We start from the raw sequence: 21,139 nt of genomic DNA, 5'->3' as shown, positions 1-21,139 counted from the left end.
GGTAGTACAAACCTGACATATCTTATGCCAATCATGGGATTTTAGCCCTGATAATTGATCGTCTTTAGAAAATGCAGACCTGAGAGAACGCATCATACCTGTCGGAGTGCGGATAGACTTGACTATTTGCTTCACAATGCGCTCTTCTTTAGTGGACAAAACCCAAGGAGCGCGAGGTAGTTGCAAGCGACCATCAGCACTCGACTGCGGCCAAAGCGCCTCCATCATCTTGCCTACGTCCTTCAAATCCATTCGTGCCCCTATAGTGTCTCTCTTTTCTGTGATGTGGTCCCATAGCAAACTGTCCACGTTCTTGAAAATATGCATGGGATCCAACAAGTGGTTGATCTGTAAGTGGGTCCAATATGGCAACTCGTAGAAAACTGAGAACCGTCGCATTCCGTTTGGACGTGACTCCATGTGGACCATTTTCAGCTCGTACTAGCTTTGGGCATTCATACGTGTTGGAGGTCGTCCAAGAAAAAGCTCCCTGAGTTCACGACCCTTTGGCAAGAAAGCGGCGTGTCCTTGATATACCATCTTCTTCATGGTTCATGACCTTCGGGAGTCTAGCTGTGGCCCGCACAATGGACATGCATGATAACCTGAGGTAACCAGACCTGTCCCAACACCTCTATCCAGTGAATACAAAATTGAACGAGCTATGATAGATATTACCAACGAGAACATAAGCCTACTTACTTGACCACTCTCCGAATCTCGGAAAGTCATGCATCGTCCACATGAGAATGGCTTGAATATTGACGGACCGTCGACCATCGCACTTGCTCATATCTTGCACGGTGACCCCCTCCTCCCACAAAATCTTAAGCTCATCGACTAATGGATGAAGATACACGTCCATATTTTTGACTTTGTAGCGGTCGAGAATGAGTAAGCTAAGGATGAGATGTCCTTTCTTTGTAGAAATCCATGGAGGGATATTATAGTTGACAAGGACTATAGGCCACACACTGTAAGAAGTTGAGCGCAGACCAAATGGGTTCACACCATCCATAGCAAGACCGAGCCGAAGATTCTTTGGCTCTCGGGCAAAGCCTGGGAAGGCAGAGTCAATGTGGCTCCATGCACGTGAATTTGTTGATATTTGTTGAACTCCATCTGTGGACCTATTCTGCGCATGCCACGTTGTCAAGCTTGCCATGCTGGACGTACGAAACATGTGGTTTATGCAGGGGATAAGCAGAAAGTGTCTAAGAAAATTTTGAGGGATGGTTTACCCTTGCAAGTCCTGTCGATACCCTTGAGAACCACACTTTGGACATGTCTCCATAGTCTCGTATTCTCCTCCAAACAGTATGCAATTGTTGATAATGCATGGATGCTGTTGTAGTCCATGCCAATTTTTCGTAAAATATATCGTGCATCATCACGAGACTCAGGCATGGTATTTACAAGTGGTAATATATGATACTTCAGTAACGTAAAAAAAAATATGTTTCTAATGATAGTGCCGAAAAGAAATCAACGAAGCGTACGTACAAGGTACTTGAATAACTCGGTCACACTCACATTGCTCCACTCGTATTTTGCTTGCACACTTAGAAGTGCAAGCAATGTCTTTAAGCGAGATACTCGGCACCCATCATATAATGGTATGGATGGTTCCTCTTTAAGCGGATCAGAAGTCTCGACATCCATGGGCATCAATGCATCAATTATTGCCTCCATCTCAGGCTCCAAGATTGTAGGTAAGTCTGGAAGGCTACATGTCTCCTCTGGTATTGACGGTATAGATTGGGTAGTACCTTCCAAGTGGTGGATTGGCTCAGGCACTCCATTCATTGTACGCCCACGAACTCTTCTAACTGACCGCAAAGGGTGCACTCCTCCTTGGGACGAGATGTCACCTCACTGGATAGAAAATTTACCAGCCACACCTAATGTTTTTGTATATGGTATTCAATTAGCTTGCAAATACAATGCATGATTGATATACACTTTTCTTACCATTTGCTCAAAATCTAAGATCGCGTGATCAATGATCTCAGATTGAAACTCGCCGAAGCGTCGTACGTGTTCTATAGACAATCGACATTTTCGTCTAATTGCCAACTTACATTGAGAGCAAGGACATGGGACATGCTGATTAAGATACGCCTCGCGATCTTAAACATCACGACCTTCATCGTTTTTCATTTTGTCTACGTTATGATAAAAAATTTGTTTTTGTTATCATTCTTTTTTTCTTTCTTAAATTGTTTGAGAAGGGATTTCTTCTCTTGTAACTAAGCAAAAATTAACGTATGTAAAGTCTTTACCCACCCACAAATTAACATATGTCGGAGTGTTTCCCGTCTTGTGTTATTGCACCAGACCTCACCGGACCTTGCCACCACTCTCTCTTTGTTTTTTATCCATTCATTCTCTCCTCTCCTTCCATCTCTCTCTCTTTTTCTCTATCTTTATTATGTTCTATGTTTATTCCCTCTCTCTCATTCCTTATTCCTTTTTCTCTTCCTCTCCCTCTCTCATTTCCTTTAACAAAACATCTCTCTCTCTCTCTCTACCACTACCACTACCACTACCACTACCACTACCACTACCACTACCACTATAATAAATAAGAAAAGAAAAAAAAATAACAACAACAACAACAACTACAACTACAACAACAACAAACAAGAAAAGAAGAAAAAACTACTACTACTACCACTACTACAACAATAACAACAAACAAGAAAACTAAACAACAATAAACAAGAAAACAAAAAAAAACTATTACTACAACAACAATAACAACAAACAAGAAAACCACCACCACTACTACAACCATGACTACGACGACTGCGACTACGATTATGACTATGACTACGACTATGACAAACCACTACCACTACCACTACGACTATGACTACGACTACGACTACGACTATGACTACGACTACGACTACGACTACGACTACGACTATGGCTATGACTACGACAAACCACTACCACTACCACTACCACTACCACTACCACTATAATAAACAAGAAAAGAAGAAAAAACAACAACAACAACAACTACTACTACTACAATAACAACAAACAAGACAAGAAGAAAAAACAACAACAACAACAAATAAGAAAACTACTATTACTACTACTAGTACTACTACTACAATCACGACTATGATGACTACAACCATAACTATGACTACCACAACAACTCTCTCTCTCTACCACTACCACTACCACTACCACTACAATAAACAAGAATAGAAGAAAAATCAACAACAACAACAACAACTGCTACAACAACAACAACAACAACAACAAACAAGAAAAGAAGAAAAAACTACTACTACTACTACTACTACAGCAACAACAAATAAGAAAACTAAACAAAAATAAACAAAAAAAGAAATAAAAAAATAACAACAATAACAAACAAGAAAACCACCACCACCACCACCACCACCACTACTACTACAACCACAACTATGAGGACTACGACTATGACTATGACTACCACAACAAAAAACCACTACCACTACAATAAACAAGAAAAGAAGAAACAACAACAACAACAACAACAACTACTACAATAACAACAAACAAGAAAAGAAGAAAAAACTATAATAATAACAACAACAACAAACAAGAAAACTAAACAACAATAAACAAGAAAAGAAAAAAAACTACTACTACAACAACAACAACAAACAAGAAAACTACTATTACTACTACTAGTACTACTACTACAATCACAACTACGACGACTACGACCATGATTACGACTATCACAATAACAACAAATTAGAAGAGAAGAAATTAAACAACAACTACTACTATCACTACTACTACCGCTACCACTACCACTACCACTACCACTACCACAATAATAACAAACAATAAAAAAATAAAAGAAAAAATAAAACAACAACAACAATAACAACAACCTCTCTCTCCCTCTCCCTCTCCCTCTCCCTCTCTTTTCCTATTATGTTTAATGTTTTTTCCCTCTCTCTCTTGTTCCTTATTTCATTTTCTCTCTTCCTCTTCCTCTCTCAATACACATGATTTTTAACAAAAACAAGTAAAAGAAAAAGATTAAAAACAAAAACAAAGCAAGAAGGAACAATGCACTCATCGTAAAGGCCTGAGTATGGATTTTGCGGCTCCTCTTCGCGACGGTAGCTCCTCTTCACTCTCCATACACTTCCTCCTCTTCTTTGTGAATGTCGGTGGTGGCGGTGATTGAGAAGCTTTCCTACTCCATCTTTCTCTCTTTCTCTTCCTCTCCCTCTCAAATGCAAGATGGAGTTCACTCTCCCTTTTGCTCTCTCTTTCATTTGTTCGTGCAAAATAATGCGCTTGGGTTTCTACCTGCGTTTTTTCATCTGAGCACCGTTGCTATTTTGCGTCACAATTTTCGATGCAAATAGCAATGCCGCTATTTTGCGTCGGAAATCATTGTCACTATGCCTCCGTATTATTGTAGTTCTTGCTTGAGCTACTATGTCAAACACACATAATAAATGCAAGAAGAAGCTCACTCAAGAATGTAAAAAGGGAGATGGAGGCCAAAATTTTTTTGATGGTGTTTTTTCCTTCTCTTCATAATAAGTGATAAGTCAATAGCCATGTGAGGATCATGATGACCATTGACATGCTAAGTGTAAATGTGTGGAACCATCTAACCAGGAAGCCCATTATCAATGTCCACATGTGTTGAGCTTGCTATCTCAACACCCCTCTCAAGCTCAACTACATCTTTGCAACTTCAAGTAAGCTTTGAGATTCTTGAAGCTTCTTTGTACCCAATGCCTTTGTGAAAATGTCAGCTACTTGATCTTGTGCATTGATATACACCAAGACAATCTCAACTTGTAAGTATCTTCTCTCTCACAAAATGGTAATGCACCTCAATGTGTTTTGTCCTAGCTGCATGGAACACCGGGTTTCTAGGTAGCCAATTGTATATCGCTCATGTTATCACAGTAAATGACAAGTGGACCATCTCCCTGCATAATCAAATTGCCCAATAACTTTTGTAGCCATACCACCTCACATGTTGCCATAGTAGTACCTCTATACTCAATACCACCTTACATGTTGGCGGCGCATCATCCCTATACTCAACCTCTGTATTTGATAAAGCAACTGTTGGTTACTTTTCTTTTCTCCAAGTAGTCAAGCACTTGTGTATCCTTAGCTACCTCATAAAAAAGTCCATGATGCAAGGTCGACTTCACATGACAATATACATTCGACTGCATCCAAATAAGGCTTCTTAGATATATGTATAAACTACCAACATCATAGCTCAAGTCTGGCCTTATGATAGTTATATAAATCAACCTCTCTACTATCCTCTCGAATATAGTAGGGTTTTCTATATCATCCCCAATATTAGCACTCAACTTTACATTTTTCTCCAATGGCAACAACAAAGACTTACATGCCATCATATCATACTTGGATAACATATTCAAGCCGTACTACCTTTGGAAAAGCCATAGACCATCAACACATCTGATTACCTCATTATAAAGAAAGTATCTCAACTCACCCAAATCCCTCATCTTAAACTTCTACTTCAAAAGGGCCTTGACATTGATAATCTTGAAAGGTGGAGCAAGAGGTGAGAGCATAAGTGGAAGCAAGAAGACAAGAGCTTTTAGGGTTCAACTAAGAGAGAGCAAGATAGTATGTAAAGATTCCAACAATCATAGTGTGTGACCCACCTTCCCTTATTCTATTTTTATACAAAAAATAAAGGATAAAGTGCCAATGATGGATGACTACCACCTACTACAAGTGATGTGTGATTGCCACTTGCACTGTGCCAATGTGCAAAAAGTAAGTACAATTAATGTAGGCAACTAGGCACAAGGGCCTTTAATCCCCAACAACCTCCCACTTAAAGGTGAATGTGCTTGAGTGTGGAGAAAACAAGAAACAAGTGACAAAGTACAAGATGTACATATAAGTACAATAGGATGAGGAATAGATGTTACCTCATCATACTTCCATCATCTTCCTAAGGAAGACATAACATTTCACAAAGACATTTTTAGTGAGCATACGTGTAGGATTCTCATCGATCGAGATCTTGACAAGCTCTATATACTTGTCCCTAACCACTTCTTTAATAAAGTGGTAATGGACCTCAATATGATTGGTCTTCACATGAAAGACCAAATTTTGTGCTAATTGGATGGCACTCATAGAGTCTAAATACATTAACCAAGAATGCATTCAAAGTTGACAAACCGGTGTGACAGAAGGAAGTATTGGGTGTAAAAACCAAAGCTAAACCAGCCCATAAGCATAAAATTATGTCAAGGACAATATATGCACAAATCAGTAGGCAGATAAAAGTCTTCCATTGAATCAAGAGTCCAATCTTTGTAGTAAAAATATCAAAGTGCTCATAGGAAAGAAAATGTAGAATGTCCAAGAGGAAACCAAAGCCCAATACATATGCCGCATAATATCTAGGTGTTGAATGACATGAAGCAATACATTTAGGAGCATGTATCCATAATATGCCTTCAAGCCTATATCTAGAAAGTGTCAAAGCAAGTAGCCACTACAAATATGTATCCATAAAACCTCAAATACAAGGTGTAGAGCTCAATAAGAGCATATTTGTGTATAATAATTAATGCCAAGCATCAATACATCCATGTAGCATTTCCAAAGCATCTGTAGGCATTCAATACATAAGATTTCATAGTGAATGCTTGGTACCCCCCAAAGAGTATAATAGCAAAGATCCCTTCAAGTGTTGAGCTAACCTAGCTCAAATTAGGTCAAAATCCTTTTGTGAATATCAATATATCATCCAAAATATAACAAACGAGCTCCACAAGCACCAGAAGAGCATAAAACAAGCAAATACTTGCTCTTTAAACATTGAATAGCAAGTTTTCTTGAATAATAGGCCAATGATTGACTTCAAATACTGCAAATAATACTCAAGATCAAAGCCATGAGTCCCAAGGAGGATGCCAACAAGTACTCAATGCTCAAGCAAGTGTAAAGCTAGAGTAGGTTGGAAATGATTGAGGAGGACTAGCTAGGATAGCTAGCCTATATCATAGTGGCCAACTTGTAGGTTACTACTCTATTATTAACCTCATTGGTTGCTTGCTAGAGCTAAATGCCATGAGCAATATTGGAAAGGGTGAAAGGTATCATGGAGACACGATGGGATTGAGAGGAAAATTTAAACACCCAAGACATATTGGAAAGCAGAATTTAAACATCCAAGACATGCCAAAAAGGAGTGGAATGATGCAAATTTTATGCTGAATTTAAAGCCTAATGGAAGTAAAAGACGTGGATTCAACAATTTTAAGTGATTGTGGATGATATGAATGCAAATTTTGACTGTTGTGGTCATTCTAGATTTTTGATAAATTTTTTGATTACTAGATTGAAGTAAGACGATTTCCTAGTCATTGAAGACCTCAAGCCAGACGTGTAGGATTTTTTAGACGTGAAATTGGATGTCGGATGAGGAAGAAACTAGAGCTAGACACCTAGAAGGCCAAAATTTGGCCAAAGTTCAAATGGGCATGGCCTTTAAGCTTTGGGGGGGGGGCGGGGGGGGGGGGGGGGCAATTTTAAAAGTTTCATCAAATGGGGAAGGGGGGGAGGGGGGAAAGGGGGACCGTTTCAAAAAAGGAGTGATCAAGATGGCAACCTCTTGCATCACGCTAATTTATGAAGATGAGAGGCAACAAACAAGCTACCCACCTAATCAATGCAATGAATTTCTTAATTTTTTGGCTTTGATTTGTCGGTTGTCTCACATGAAATGGCTAGCGACTTTGAAATCTTAGAATCTAGTCTTTCTCTCTCCTCTCTCTCACCTCTTAGTGCCTATTTTTATGCATCATTCTATGAGAGAAAGGGGTGGGCTGATTGGAGAGATTTCAATTGGGAGATGACTTTGAAACATGATGGAGTATAGACTGTTCTTTGGAGGATTGTTTGTAGCTATTAGTGAGCATCAACAACCTTCTAAATGCAAGATACGTGTGGGATAAAGTGCAGTTTGATGAGTAACTGGTAAATTTCAAAGGGTTAAAAATGGTTGTTCTTGATTGTCAATGATTTGATTTATGAGAAATGTTAAGAAAATTAGCAAGAATCAGTTGTTTATTAATTTTTTATTAACATACAAGATCCCTAAAATTGATGTTTTATGGTAAATCATAGATTTTGGGGGTTTTAATGTGTCAATGGTGTCCACATGGGATGGAACGAGGGACTAAGATAATTCTTAGCAAGTTTAATAAAGTCAAATCGAAAAATTAGGAAATATAGTTATTTATTGGTTGGTAAATAAATAGAGAAAAATAAAAAAAAAAGGTTTTTTGTGCTTTAAATATAGGAAAAAATAATATATATGTCCATGGATGTATGGTATGGATGAAGCATGAGGTTTAGCCTCACTTTAGCCCTATCCTTATATTAAAGTGAGCATTTATCACTCTCTATGAAAAAAAAATAAAATCCAAATGCTCTCTAAACCTACCATCAAATGCACAACCATAAATGGGTAGTAAGTGCTAATCACATGTTAAATATGATTTTTATGAATGCATGTTGCATATAGGATACATGTGGTTTGAGAATTAAAGGGTTTAGTAGCAGGAGCAAGGTCGTTGCTGACCCTATGCAACGTAGCAATTAGGCTTAGAATGAAAGCATGAAAAGAGAGGGTTTCACATGGTCACAATTCTGTTTTAAATGAATAAAAATAGTTGAGCACTATATTCACAGTTGCATTACATTCAACACATGGTATTATCCTGGATGCATGGAAATTGTTTTCATAAATATTGACCCACGTTGAGGGCGAGGTATCCCAAGCGATAGGGCTAGTTATTCATTTACTTTGGAAGAGTATTCAGTAAAGATTATCTTTTATCTCCTAGAACAATTGCTTAAAGAGAGGAGTATGTATCGTATGTGCTTTATGTGTTCACGACACATCTCGGGGCCAATCCCTAAGGTATAGGAGGCCTGTAGAGGGGATGTGGTAGTTATTGGATGGATGCTCTCTGTCTGTTCTACGAGGTGTATAACACCAATATGTGTAGAGACTCCTCGTGAGGAGTTTCAAAAGGGTTATTTGTTGGACTATGAGCCATACAAACGCTTATTTAGTTAAATTAGTGTGTAGCCTCTAGACGCTCCTGGCCATGAGGCTGTGGGGTGTTTTGGTTGAGCATAAAGGCCTTGACTAGAGCCTTAGAGCCAGTATCAAGACCATTTTAGGTCCTGATAGGTGGTACATTTGCTAGGAGCCGTTAATAAGTGGTGGTGTTTGCATCTCGGCATCGATAGGGACCGGTTTATTACTGTATGCCAAAAGGCAGTGAAATAGATCTAAAAGACCGTCAAGTCGAGCTTCAAAAGCAAGAAAGAGCTGAAAGGTATAGATGACAAGTCGATATCATTAGGAGATATTCTCTTCAACGGAGTGGTTTGATATCCCTACAAGGGAGGGGTCTTAGTAACCCCAGCCCCACAAATAGTTTGATAGGAGGAGGAGGAAGTCCTAGTGCTTCCCCTCTCTCCTAGTTGGTCAACCCACTTCAAGTGGGTAATAATTCCCATCATTCAAGGAGCTTTAGTTAATCTAGTCGTCATGTTGCAACCCATTGCAATCCCAGTAGGAACACCGGATTTGCCAGCCTTAGGATTTTCTCTACCCATTTTTAATGGGTTGGCAGAAGAAGATGCAAAGCTTCATATTAATGTGTTTCAAAAGTTAATGTTTAATTTTTGAATCCAAGACGAAGGACATTGGATGATACTCTTTAATATGACTCTAAAAGGATGATCACTGCAGTATGGCATCACAACCTAGAGGCTGGAACCATAACTATGATTGATCTATTTTTAGTAGCTTTTCGAAGAGAGTTTTCCCATGTGAAAGGGAGGGTCAATACTGGCTACATGTTCTCAATGTAACACATCAAGAACCTCACAAGAATTTTCGAGGCTATGCCAAGAAACTAAAGGAAGTATTTCATAAGTTGTAGACTCATATTCCCATTCTAGCAGCTATTCAACTACTACAATTTTTTTTGCACATGGGCTAGACTTTAATATCCAAGTGCAATTGAGTAGTGTTTCTTTTGCTGACACATTGATACGGATATTACACGAGCAAAGGAGGTAGATTCGTGATTACAAGCAGTCTATGCCTCTAGGGGCAAACAAGAATTCGAGTTCAGGTGCTGAAAATACTTTGGCATTGACAAATGGAGGTCAAGGGATACCCATGAGTACTCCGAATGGGAGAGAAAACATGATTTAGAATGTGCCCATGTTGCGAGCTCCTCCCATATGACCATGCATATGGTCAATCAAATGGCTCCACTAAATGTTGGAAGCCAAATGACAAATTCTGATGATGTTCCAGGGAATTAGTAGCCTATTCCCAATCAAATGATTAGGCCAATGGAATGACATGTAGACGATCATGACTATGTATCAAGTGGCTTGAATGTCCTTAGCAAAGTTAAGGATATGATGAAGCACTATACTGACATGATCACTAAACAATATAGGAAAATATTTATTGATGTCAATTTCCTTAAGAAGTAGTAGAATTTAATAAGGAGTTGATGCCTTGAAGAAGGTTTAGCTATAAGTAATGTGGCAGCCAACAAGGAATTGTCCAAATGTTAATTGTGACATATGCGGCGAATCTAGCCACTTAGCTAGTACTTGTTGGAGCAATATTAGCTCTCTCCAACAAGGAAGTAAACAACCAAGTCTAGTAAACCAGCAAGTCAAGGGAATAATCTCTAGCAAGATGAGAGACTGAAACAAATATTGCAAAGAGGGAAGGCTTTTGTAGAGAGGAGCTGCCTAATGATAGTGGAGCCAGTCTTATTGAAGCTATACATGTCAATGGCACTGGAGCTTCTAATCTAGGGTCATTACAAGTGGTCAAAAGGGTAATGATGGTGATAAGGAAAATGTAAAACCTGTCAAGGAAAATCCTAAGAAAGATGATAAGGGGATGCAAGTCCTTAATGTTGACATTGAAGGCAGACCTCTACAAGTTGTTGATAGTAAAGCTGACCCTAAGAAGGATAAGGAATTGCAAAAGAAGAAGGCAAAAGCCAAGAAAGAGGCACCAAAGCCTGTTCAACTACCAAAGGAGAGAATGGTCGACAGGAGAAGAGAGCCATTGCTAGCTATCATGACTTTGATTTAGTAAGTTCTCTTTGCAAGGTTAAGCTAGATGTAAATCTCATGCAGTTGATTAAGCTGTCTCCCAGGAGTGTGCAAGGAATTCAAGAAGATTTTGTGCACTGGGTATATTGTGGAGCCCTTGGGCATAACAATGTGGGTAGGAGATGATTGGTTTGAGCATGCTGAAAATCATTGTCCAAAGGTAGCAACATACGTTGACGACATATTAGTGGAACATGCCATTATAGATATGGGATCCTCTGTCAATATTATGAGGTCTCAATTGATGGAGATGCTAGAGTTAGAAATCTAGAAAGACAAAAAGATTCCTCCACGATTCTCCAAATGGTTGATGAAAGTTTAAGACAACCTGAAGGTTTCATCACTAAAGTCCAGTGATTGTGGCTAATGTGGAATGCATTTTAGAATTTAGGGTTATGAGGTTCATAGGGTGGCCTAGCTATCAAGTATTGCTAAGGTAGGCCATGGATCTTACAAGAAAATTGCCACATTGATATATCCGCTCATTGGTTGATATTTGCTAGGGGTGCTAGATGTGTAGTAGTAGATGCCTACCCTGAGTCTTCTCAAAGTGAGAGAGTACCTTCATCTTTGTCAGAGTTAGATACATTAGATGATCCATCTATTAGAGTGAGACATAATCTAGTAACAAATCCAAAGAGGGGTCCACTATAGATAGGATATCTATGAAGTAACTTTAAATGAACCGATAGAGAGGATAAGAGACACATTCATAATTGAGTTAGACCTTCAGACAATGGATGATTCATGGCCAATTAAATTAGGTTCCATGCTGAGTTTGGAAGAAAGAGAGGACTATGTCTCCTTGATTCAGAATTCCACAACATATTTACTTGTTGTTATGACAAGCTAAGAGGCATTTCTCCCAGCCTAGCTATTCATACCATTCCCCTAAAGGAAGATAGCCGATCTATACGACAAAAAGTGAGGTGTATGCCTTTCGAACTAAGGGGCGGGCTATTCGAAGAGTTGACAAAATTACGAAAAGTTGGTATCATATCTCAGGTACAACACACAGAGTGGTGTTCACTAATCGTTATCAGGAAGAACAAGAATAATCAAATTTGGTTTTGTGTACATTTCAGGGAGCTTAATAAGTAGATGGTTAAGGATTACTATTAATTATTGTTCATTGATCAGATTTTATATCAATTAGTAGGGAGAAAAATCTATTCATTTATGGATTGCTTTACTAGATACAATCAAATGGCTATTACAGAGGAAGATAAGCTGAAAACGATATTTATTACTATCTTCGGTACCTTTGCATATCATGTGATGGCCTTTGGGTTATGCAATGCGCCTGGTTCTTGGCAACGAACCATTGATAAGACTCTTGGTGACATCTCCCTAGAGGAGTTAAAATTTTTCCTTGATGATCTGGGGCAGCCACCATAAGGGTTAGACAATTGATCATTTTAAGGAATGTTTTGAGCATTGCAGATAGTTTTGCATTGCTCTTAATCCACGAAAGTGCATATTTGGGGTGCCCTATGGGTTGTTATTGGGCCATGTGGTTAGTTCAGCAAGGGCTGACCCTAAAAAGACAAAGGTTATAGTTGTTATGAGCCTACCATGCACTCCAAAAGAGACACATGGCTTTCCATCATCAATGGGATATTATCAAAGATTTATCAATGCATTGGTAGAAAGAACATTGCCATTAATGAACCTATTAACTTTTAATTGTTTGTTTAATTGGAGTGAAGCCTATTAGGTTTGTTTTGAGGATGTAAAGCAGGAACTAGGAAAAGTGCCGGTCTTGAAAGCACCCAAAAGAGGTGAGGTCTTTTATATATTTTTCGCAGCAACAATGCATAGTATTAGTTGTTGCTTAGTCCAAATTTGGGAAGAGAAATGGTATCATCCAATCGCCTTTACTAACCATAAATTGGGGATATCTAAAATTAATTATTGTCAAGAATCGCATGATGGGGGGACTTGCTTGAGCTGCTGCACCAAACACACACTGTATACACGAGGAAGCTCACTGAAGAACACAAGAAGAGAGATGGAGGCCAAAAACGTTTTATACTGATTTCTTCTTCTTCTTCCACACACTATACAATGTACACAAATTATAGATAAGATACAACATAAAGAAAAGTGGCCTACTAAGTCAAACAGTGCATAACAGACTACACTAATTGACTGGTGCTATATCTTTGCCAGTTGTAGGTAGGTGTAACAAACTAAATATAATAAATGATAAGTCAGTGGCCATGTGAGTATCATAATGACCACCAACATGCTAAGTGTAGACGTGCGGACCCATCTAGCTAGGCGGTCCATCATCAATGTCTGCACGTGCTGAGCTTGCCATCTCAACCCTCCCCCTCAAGCTCAACTCTATCTCTGCAACTCCAAGTAAGCTTCAGAACTTTCGAAGCTTCTCTACACCCAATGCCTTTGTGAAAATGTCAGCTATCTGATCTTGTGTGTGGACATATACCAAGTCAATCTCTCCTGGAAGTACATTTTCTCTCACAAAGTGGTAGTGCATCTCAATGTGCTTTGTCCTAGCATGGAACACTAGATTCCTAGCTAGTTGCATGCTGCTCATGTTGTCACAATGAATGACAATTGGACCATCTCCCTACACATCCAAATCACCTAATAACTTTTTTAGCCATACCACCTCACATGATGCCATAGAAACACCTCTATACTCAGTATCTGTACTTGATAAAGCAACTATAGGTTTCTTTTTGCTACTCCATGTAACCGTTGCACTACCAAGGGAAAATATGAATCCACTAGTAGATCTTCTGTCTGACATGCTACCAGCCCAATCTACATATGTGTATCCAAAGACCCGTACATCCTTATGTGCCTCATAAAAATTTTTATAATGTAAAGTGGACTTCATATACCTCAATATACGTCTAACTACATCCAAATGAGGTTTTCTAGGCATTTGCATAAACTAACTGACAAGGCCAACAACATAGCTCAAGTCTGGCCTTGTGATAGTTATGTAAATCAAACTCCCTACTATCCTCCTGAATATAGTAGGGTCTTCTATCTCATCCCCAACGCCAGCACTCAACTTCACATTTCGCTCCAATGGTACTGAAAGAGGCTTACATGCTATCATATAATACTTGGATAACATATCCAAGCCATATTGCCTTTGGGATAGCCATATACCTGTTGAGAATCAGAGTTTGCAGCAATAGAATGTGTGCACAAGAGGGAGAGAAGAGCTCAAAGTACAAGAATGAAATCTTAGCCCAGGAAGGGTGATGTAGCAGGATGTCTACTCATCCTCTTGCAAGTTAGACTTGTGCTAGAACATGCCAACCTTACTCCAAGGAATGGCAACTATGCTCTGTGTTTTAACACAACCATGCGACATTGCAACTTGTTGCAAAAGTGCCGCATCTAATTCATGGGATCATATCACCCATCAATGGTATTTCTTGTCAAGGAGTATGTTTAGTCAAGATGTAGGGTTTGGGGTGTCTTCTTACCCAACCCAACCCTAATTGTACAACGTTCGGTTCTAGGGTTTCCAAATTCAATTCGAGTTTTAGCATTAGGTCGATCGACCATTAGGGTAGAAACCCTAGATCATTAGTGTATGGGCATTCACCTAACCCAACCGTTCCATGAATGTGGGTAGGATCCTTTAGGTTTGAGGGTCTCGACTTAGCGTCCAAGTACGATACTAGGCAGAATTTCTGATGTGCTAATCCCTAGCTAGCACTTTGAGGTGTTCGTTGTACTAACTATACATGCTTATACAAATCCCTAGGGGGATATAACATTACAATTGATTCAGCTAAATTAGTCTACTTGTCCTGCGACAAGGAACAATCCTTTCCTAGAGATGCTAAACTTGTTCTAAGGGTGTAGATAGTTGCAAATCATCACAATACGTGTAAACATGCGATCATTACCCCTATGTACTATAAGATTTGCAATAACCCTTTTCTTTTCTTGCTAAATTCATTACGCATGATAATTTGGAAAATAACTTGCATAAAGCCTACAAAGATTTACATCAAGGAACTATGCCTACAACCTTTCGTTTAATGCAATGGAATTTCATGCTTTGATATGACATGCAACCTTTTCTACATGCAACTGCGATGAAATGGAATTTACAAATCAAGGAATGGTATGGCTTAGAAGAGAAAAGGGTCACCCAATAAGATGCTTTTCACATGCATAAAAATTTCCATATTTGGTATCATTTTTCTACAAAAGAGGCATAATGAGTCTATTTAAATTTAGCAGAAGATTCATCATAAAAGCAAGTTAGGATCAATCTATGTTTACATTTGGTGTAAAATGGCCATGTTTGACATTTTTGAGAGGCAAGGTGTGAAGCCCAAAAAATATAGAAAGGTGTCAAGACTATAGAATAGATATGCATAAATATGTTTTTTTACTTAACTAAATGTATAGCAAAGGTTTTCCATGCAGTATATCTCTTGCATACTATGTAAAATCTTGATTGTAAAAGTGCTCTAATCCAAGCACTCTAATACTATCAATAAGTGGTAGAACACTAGTTTCAAGTCATAGTATGTGGTAGTGCATTGTGATGCAGCTAACCACTTTTAGACTACTTTTAAGTGATAACAATGCACCATGAAGTGAGGCACCATATAAACTATCCCTTCATGGTAGTATTGGTTAGCTCAATAGGTAAAATAACATGGTCTAAACATGAAGAACCACTCTTACGTGGTAGTAAATGTCACGGGGGGAGGGGGGAGATAAGATATCAAGCCTAAACTGCTCGCGTTCAAAGAAGATGAGTTTATAGACGAGAGATAAAAGAAACTGTAGGCAAGAGACATACAAGAGAATAGGTTTTTACAAATGAGAGACAAAAGAAACTATAGGTAAGAGAGGTATACAAGAGAGAAATCAAATTGTATACTATATCACTTGTAAAGAACCTTTACTTCAATCTCTATATAGCTTTGCTATCACTTTTGGGCTTACAATATGACCAAGACAATAGCTTAGTCAAATAACATTTTTGAGATAATAGCTCAAATCCAAACACTTCAATCTAAAATATTTATTGAAAGGAATACATTAATATTTGTATAGGCAATGCAAATAGGACCTTGAAACTAGGCCAAAATATCCCTATGACATAGTTGAATCAAAACAACCCAAATAATGTATTCCTCGAGAAAAATCTTCAAAACACATGTATTTTTGGCATAAAATCCCCGTTCTCTTATACCTACATCAGTAGAAAAAGAGAGATCCAAATATATACACACAAAGAAACTCTTTTCAAAAACTCAATATGCAAGAGATAGCACCCAAATCAAGGCAAAATCCTCTATAAACTCTTACTTTAGCACTTTAGGCCTTTCAAATTCCATATAATAGTAGTAGAATAGTCGCAAATCCATTTTTCTTTGTGCAAGTGTTGTGCCTGGCTGCACCTTTTTTGTGCTATAACTTTTGCACCTAGGTACTCAAATTAAAGTGAACAAACCTGGTCGACAAGGCAACATAAGAAGAATTGCCAAAATCTCCCCAAAATAGGCATAGATGCAACTTTTCTGTAAACACATCACTTTTTAATATTTTTTTGGCTTGGACGATTTGTATACTCAACATAAGTCATTGCATGTGTTTACATTTACCAAAGACCTCATCAAGCCATTAAAACTTAATATTGGATACTTGGACTATGTGAAAGACCAATTCTATTTCTAGAAAACCCTATAAAGATTCCTTGCCATGTGTCTTTGTAGTATAACTAATATTTCTTATGGTTTGTCTTCACTAGACATGTAAACACATAACATCCACCCTCTTGAAACCTGCACATCATCCGACATGTACCACACTGTGCAACTTGCCTAAGTCAAAAGCCCAAGGAATTCATTGTATGTATGCCCTCTATATCACATGCATTCAAGACCTATTTATAAATATCCTTATATGTGAATATTTCCTTAATAAAACATAACCATTTTCTATTCAAATTGTAAGTAACCCCTTTATATGGGACCCTTCTATATGTAAAAAATGGTATTTTAAAAATCCCTATGATAGATACATATATTTATGACTAATCTCCCTGGGGTCAAAAGGCCACATAGTAATCATCAGGGTAATCACCCAAAGTATCATGCTTATCAACAAAATATTTTTTGCAACCCACTCAAGAAAAAACTCTTTTGTAACCCCATTAGCATCCTCCATGTAATATTCATCTTTTAGGGAACTCTTGAGATTAGCCCAAGTTCATCCATGCTCTACATAAATTGCATTTATTTGAGTTTGTAGCTTAAGATCCACAACCTTATTAAAATATCATGACATCAACTTAGCTATCTCTAGCTTCTCTACATAAATACAGAGAAATCTAAATAAATTCCTTTCATCAAATTTCTTTAACTCTACGATCACTTCCTACAAAGCTTTGATAGCTACCTATTCATGCTTGACCATCTCATAACTATGCATAACATTCCTAGTATCTCTTGCTCTGTTAAATTCTTTAGTTGCGTCTTCCATCTTTCAATGCTCGAGTTGGCCTTTCATGTCAGGTTCACCTTTTTTTTGGGGGGGGGAGTGTCATTCCTAAAACACTAGGATTGAAGAATACAATTCGATAAGTGAGAGATAAAAGAAACTATAGGCAAAAGATGTATGCAAGAGAGAAATCAAACTATATCCTATATCACTTGTAAAGAATCTTTGCTTCAATTTCTATACAACTTCACTACCACTTTCACACTTACAATCCTGTGACTAAGACAATAGCTTATTCAAATAACACTTTTGAGACAATAGCTCAGACTTAAACACTTCATTTCAAAATCTTTATGAAAGCCATACATTAATCTTTGCATAGGTAATGCAAGTTAGGACCTTGACATTGTACTATCGGTATATCCTTACGATACACTTTAATCAAAATGACCCAAAAAATGTTATTCCTTGAGAAAAGCTTCAAAACTTGTGTGTTTTTAGCATGAAATCCCTATTCTCATTCACCTACGTCAGTAGGAAAAGAGAGATGTAAATCTATCCATTAAAAAATCCTCTTTTTTGGTACTCAATATGCGAGAGATAGCACTTGAATCAAGGCAAGATCCTCTATAAACTCTCAGTACCTCACTTCACTCCTAGAAATCGTTATATATTGGTAGTAGAAGAGTCCCAAATCTCCCCTAGATCTATCACAAACATGCATCCACAAGCACCTATCAATCTTCTCCATGTTTACTTGAGTGCTTTTCCTAAATTTGTTTTTCTTTGTGCAAGCCATCTGTCTGACTCCAACTTAGTTTTTCTAAAACTTATGCATACAAACTTAGAATAGATTTATCCAAGTATTCAAATTGAAGTTAACAAAAAAAGACAATAATACAACTTGGGAAAATTTATAAAAAGCCCCTCAAAATAGCCATAGAGGTTTCTTTTCTATAAACACATCACTTTCTAATAATTGTTCAACTTGTATGACTTGTACCACTCAAAATAAGTCATTATGTATATTTGTATTCATCCAAAGATCTCATTAAGTAACTAAAACTTAATACTAGATACTTAGACCATCTCAAAGTCTAGTTCTATTCCTAGAAAACCCTGTAAAGACTCCCTACCATATAATATCATATCAGAGAATTTGGGAATCTCCCAAGTTCTACTTTCAAATAAGAAGTAAAGATTTGACCAAGTATCTAAATCTTGACCCCATATTCGATCATGGGACTTGGAAGGATTGCTTATATAGTATCTAGGGAAAATTTCACCTTCAAGTAAGGGGATAAATTTGACCATGTGTCCAAATATTAATCACATTAGGAATTCCCAAACTCTTGAATATGTGGTTATATATCTTTGCATAAATAGTTCTTCTGATTTGTCTTCACTCAACCTATAACAACATGACAACATGGTGAATTAAGAGGTATAAGCGATGAAACCTTAGTTTTAAATATTTCCTAAAGTGATGTTACACTACTACAAAGTGGATTTTCACCACTAAAAAGTGGTGCAATACTAAAAAATAGTATAACATCATTAAAAGTCTGCCCACCACTATAAAGTGGTCCATTAAAATTTTATAGAGACCACTTTGCTTTATAATTGCATGTATATATTCCTCCCACTGTCTATTTCATGGTTGTGAAGAGCCTTTTAATGATACATTGTCAATGCTAGCACTTGGTGATGTGCATGTGGACAAACATAGAGTAAGTAATATATGAATATACACCTGATAGTAGACTTTCGATTATTGTTTCACTCTCTAAACATTTATTGTTTTCCCTATGTAGATAAGGGAGAGAAAAAACCAATTGAAGCAACACTCAAATCATTATTTGATAGAGTTGGTAATACTTTGAAATTATATTAGATATTTTTCTCTTGAAATGCTCAAAGTACTTAATGTTGAATATTATTTCATTATCATTTGTGTAGTGCACTCCTAGGTTGGGTTTTCACCTCAGGGAAGTTATTGTATGTATATACACTACATCATGTGCGTTCAAGGCCTATTTACAAATATCCTTATCTGTGATTTTTTCCTGAATAAAATATAACCATTTTCTATTCAATCTGTAAATAACCCCTTTATATTATACCCTTCAGTATGTAAAAAATGTAAAATTTTGTATTTTAAAAATACCTTATTTTGAACCCATGTGATGCACACATATATTTATGAGTAACTTACCCGAGATTTTCACACAAAAGCTTCACTTTGATAGTGCATGTGATGAGGGAGCAAATAAGCATGCATCCTAGAAACATGTCTAGTACCATAGAGGGTGGTGAGAAGCCGCACCATATGGCATAGGAATGGGGTAGAAGATTAGCACATCCAATAGGAGATAGAGAGGACACTTTGAAGAAGGCTAGTAGCATTAGAAGATAGTGCTTGAAGTGAGATAATATCTATATGCAACTATAAATCTAGACCAGGAAAAGCTAGTTGAAGGAGAAATAGTAGAGTTGTTAGATGATGGGGTGAAAATAATTTCAAAGGTCTATGATAAACTTTTGAGATAGAAAAAGAGAAAAAGTACTACACATTACCTTACTCTAAAGAAGAAGACTAAGGTTTCCACAAAGTTGACAAATCTAAATTTTCACCTCTTTGAAAGAATACTCACTTTAAGGATCCTAATACTCACTCTACCATACCATAGTCTTGTAAGAAACTCTTATAGGCCCCTTTGATGCTCTTAACATTGTTTGCTCTATAGCCCAATTATGGCATATAGCCTCATCGCATCTTCTTTTTTGACACGTAATTTCAATTCTAAGGGAATGATGACTTTCCATTTTGTCTAGTATTCATCATTCATTTATGTCTATTTATTATTGTGTTTGTACTAGGTTTTTTTGTCATGGTACAAATTTCAAGTTTAAAAAAATTTTCCTTTATTTTTTGAAGACAAAGGGGGAGGTACACCTAAGTGGACGATCATTGATGTTGAAGTGCACAAAATAAATGCAATGGATAGCAGTAGTCTACAAGGTATAAGTTTAAAAGATTTTACAATAAGTTTATGTATTGAGTTCAATAAATAATTCAAATTCAATGGTTATGTTTATAGTATAAATTGATATAAGTGTTTATCAAGGTCTAGTATAAACATATATTTATATGTGCAAAACTAGAATACTCGACAACAAAGATCAAAGAACCAAAGATAAGGTAGACAAATTGATCAATGATAGTTAGCTAGATGCCAAAGTATAGCTAGATGAAAAGAAGGAAGATCCATCTCGAGGTAGAGGAGATTTCACTCGACTAGCTGGGATGGTACTATGTGATTTCAAACTTTTGCAGAATCAAGAAACTTATCATTCTTAATCTTAATGGACTACTTATCAAAAGAGTTTTTTCAAGAAAAAATAAACAAACTCAAATAATTGTAAAACCACTACCTCCTCTTTCAAGGTACACTAAATT

Source organism: Lygodium microphyllum, chromosome 21, assembly GCF_053477565.2.
Source record: "Lygodium microphyllum isolate KBCC chromosome 21, Lygodium_microphyllum_v1.1.10, whole genome shotgun sequence".
NCBI lineage: Eukaryota > Viridiplantae > Streptophyta > Polypodiopsida > Schizaeales > Lygodiaceae > Lygodium > Lygodium microphyllum.
Note: the sequence above shows the minus strand (reverse complement) of the source record.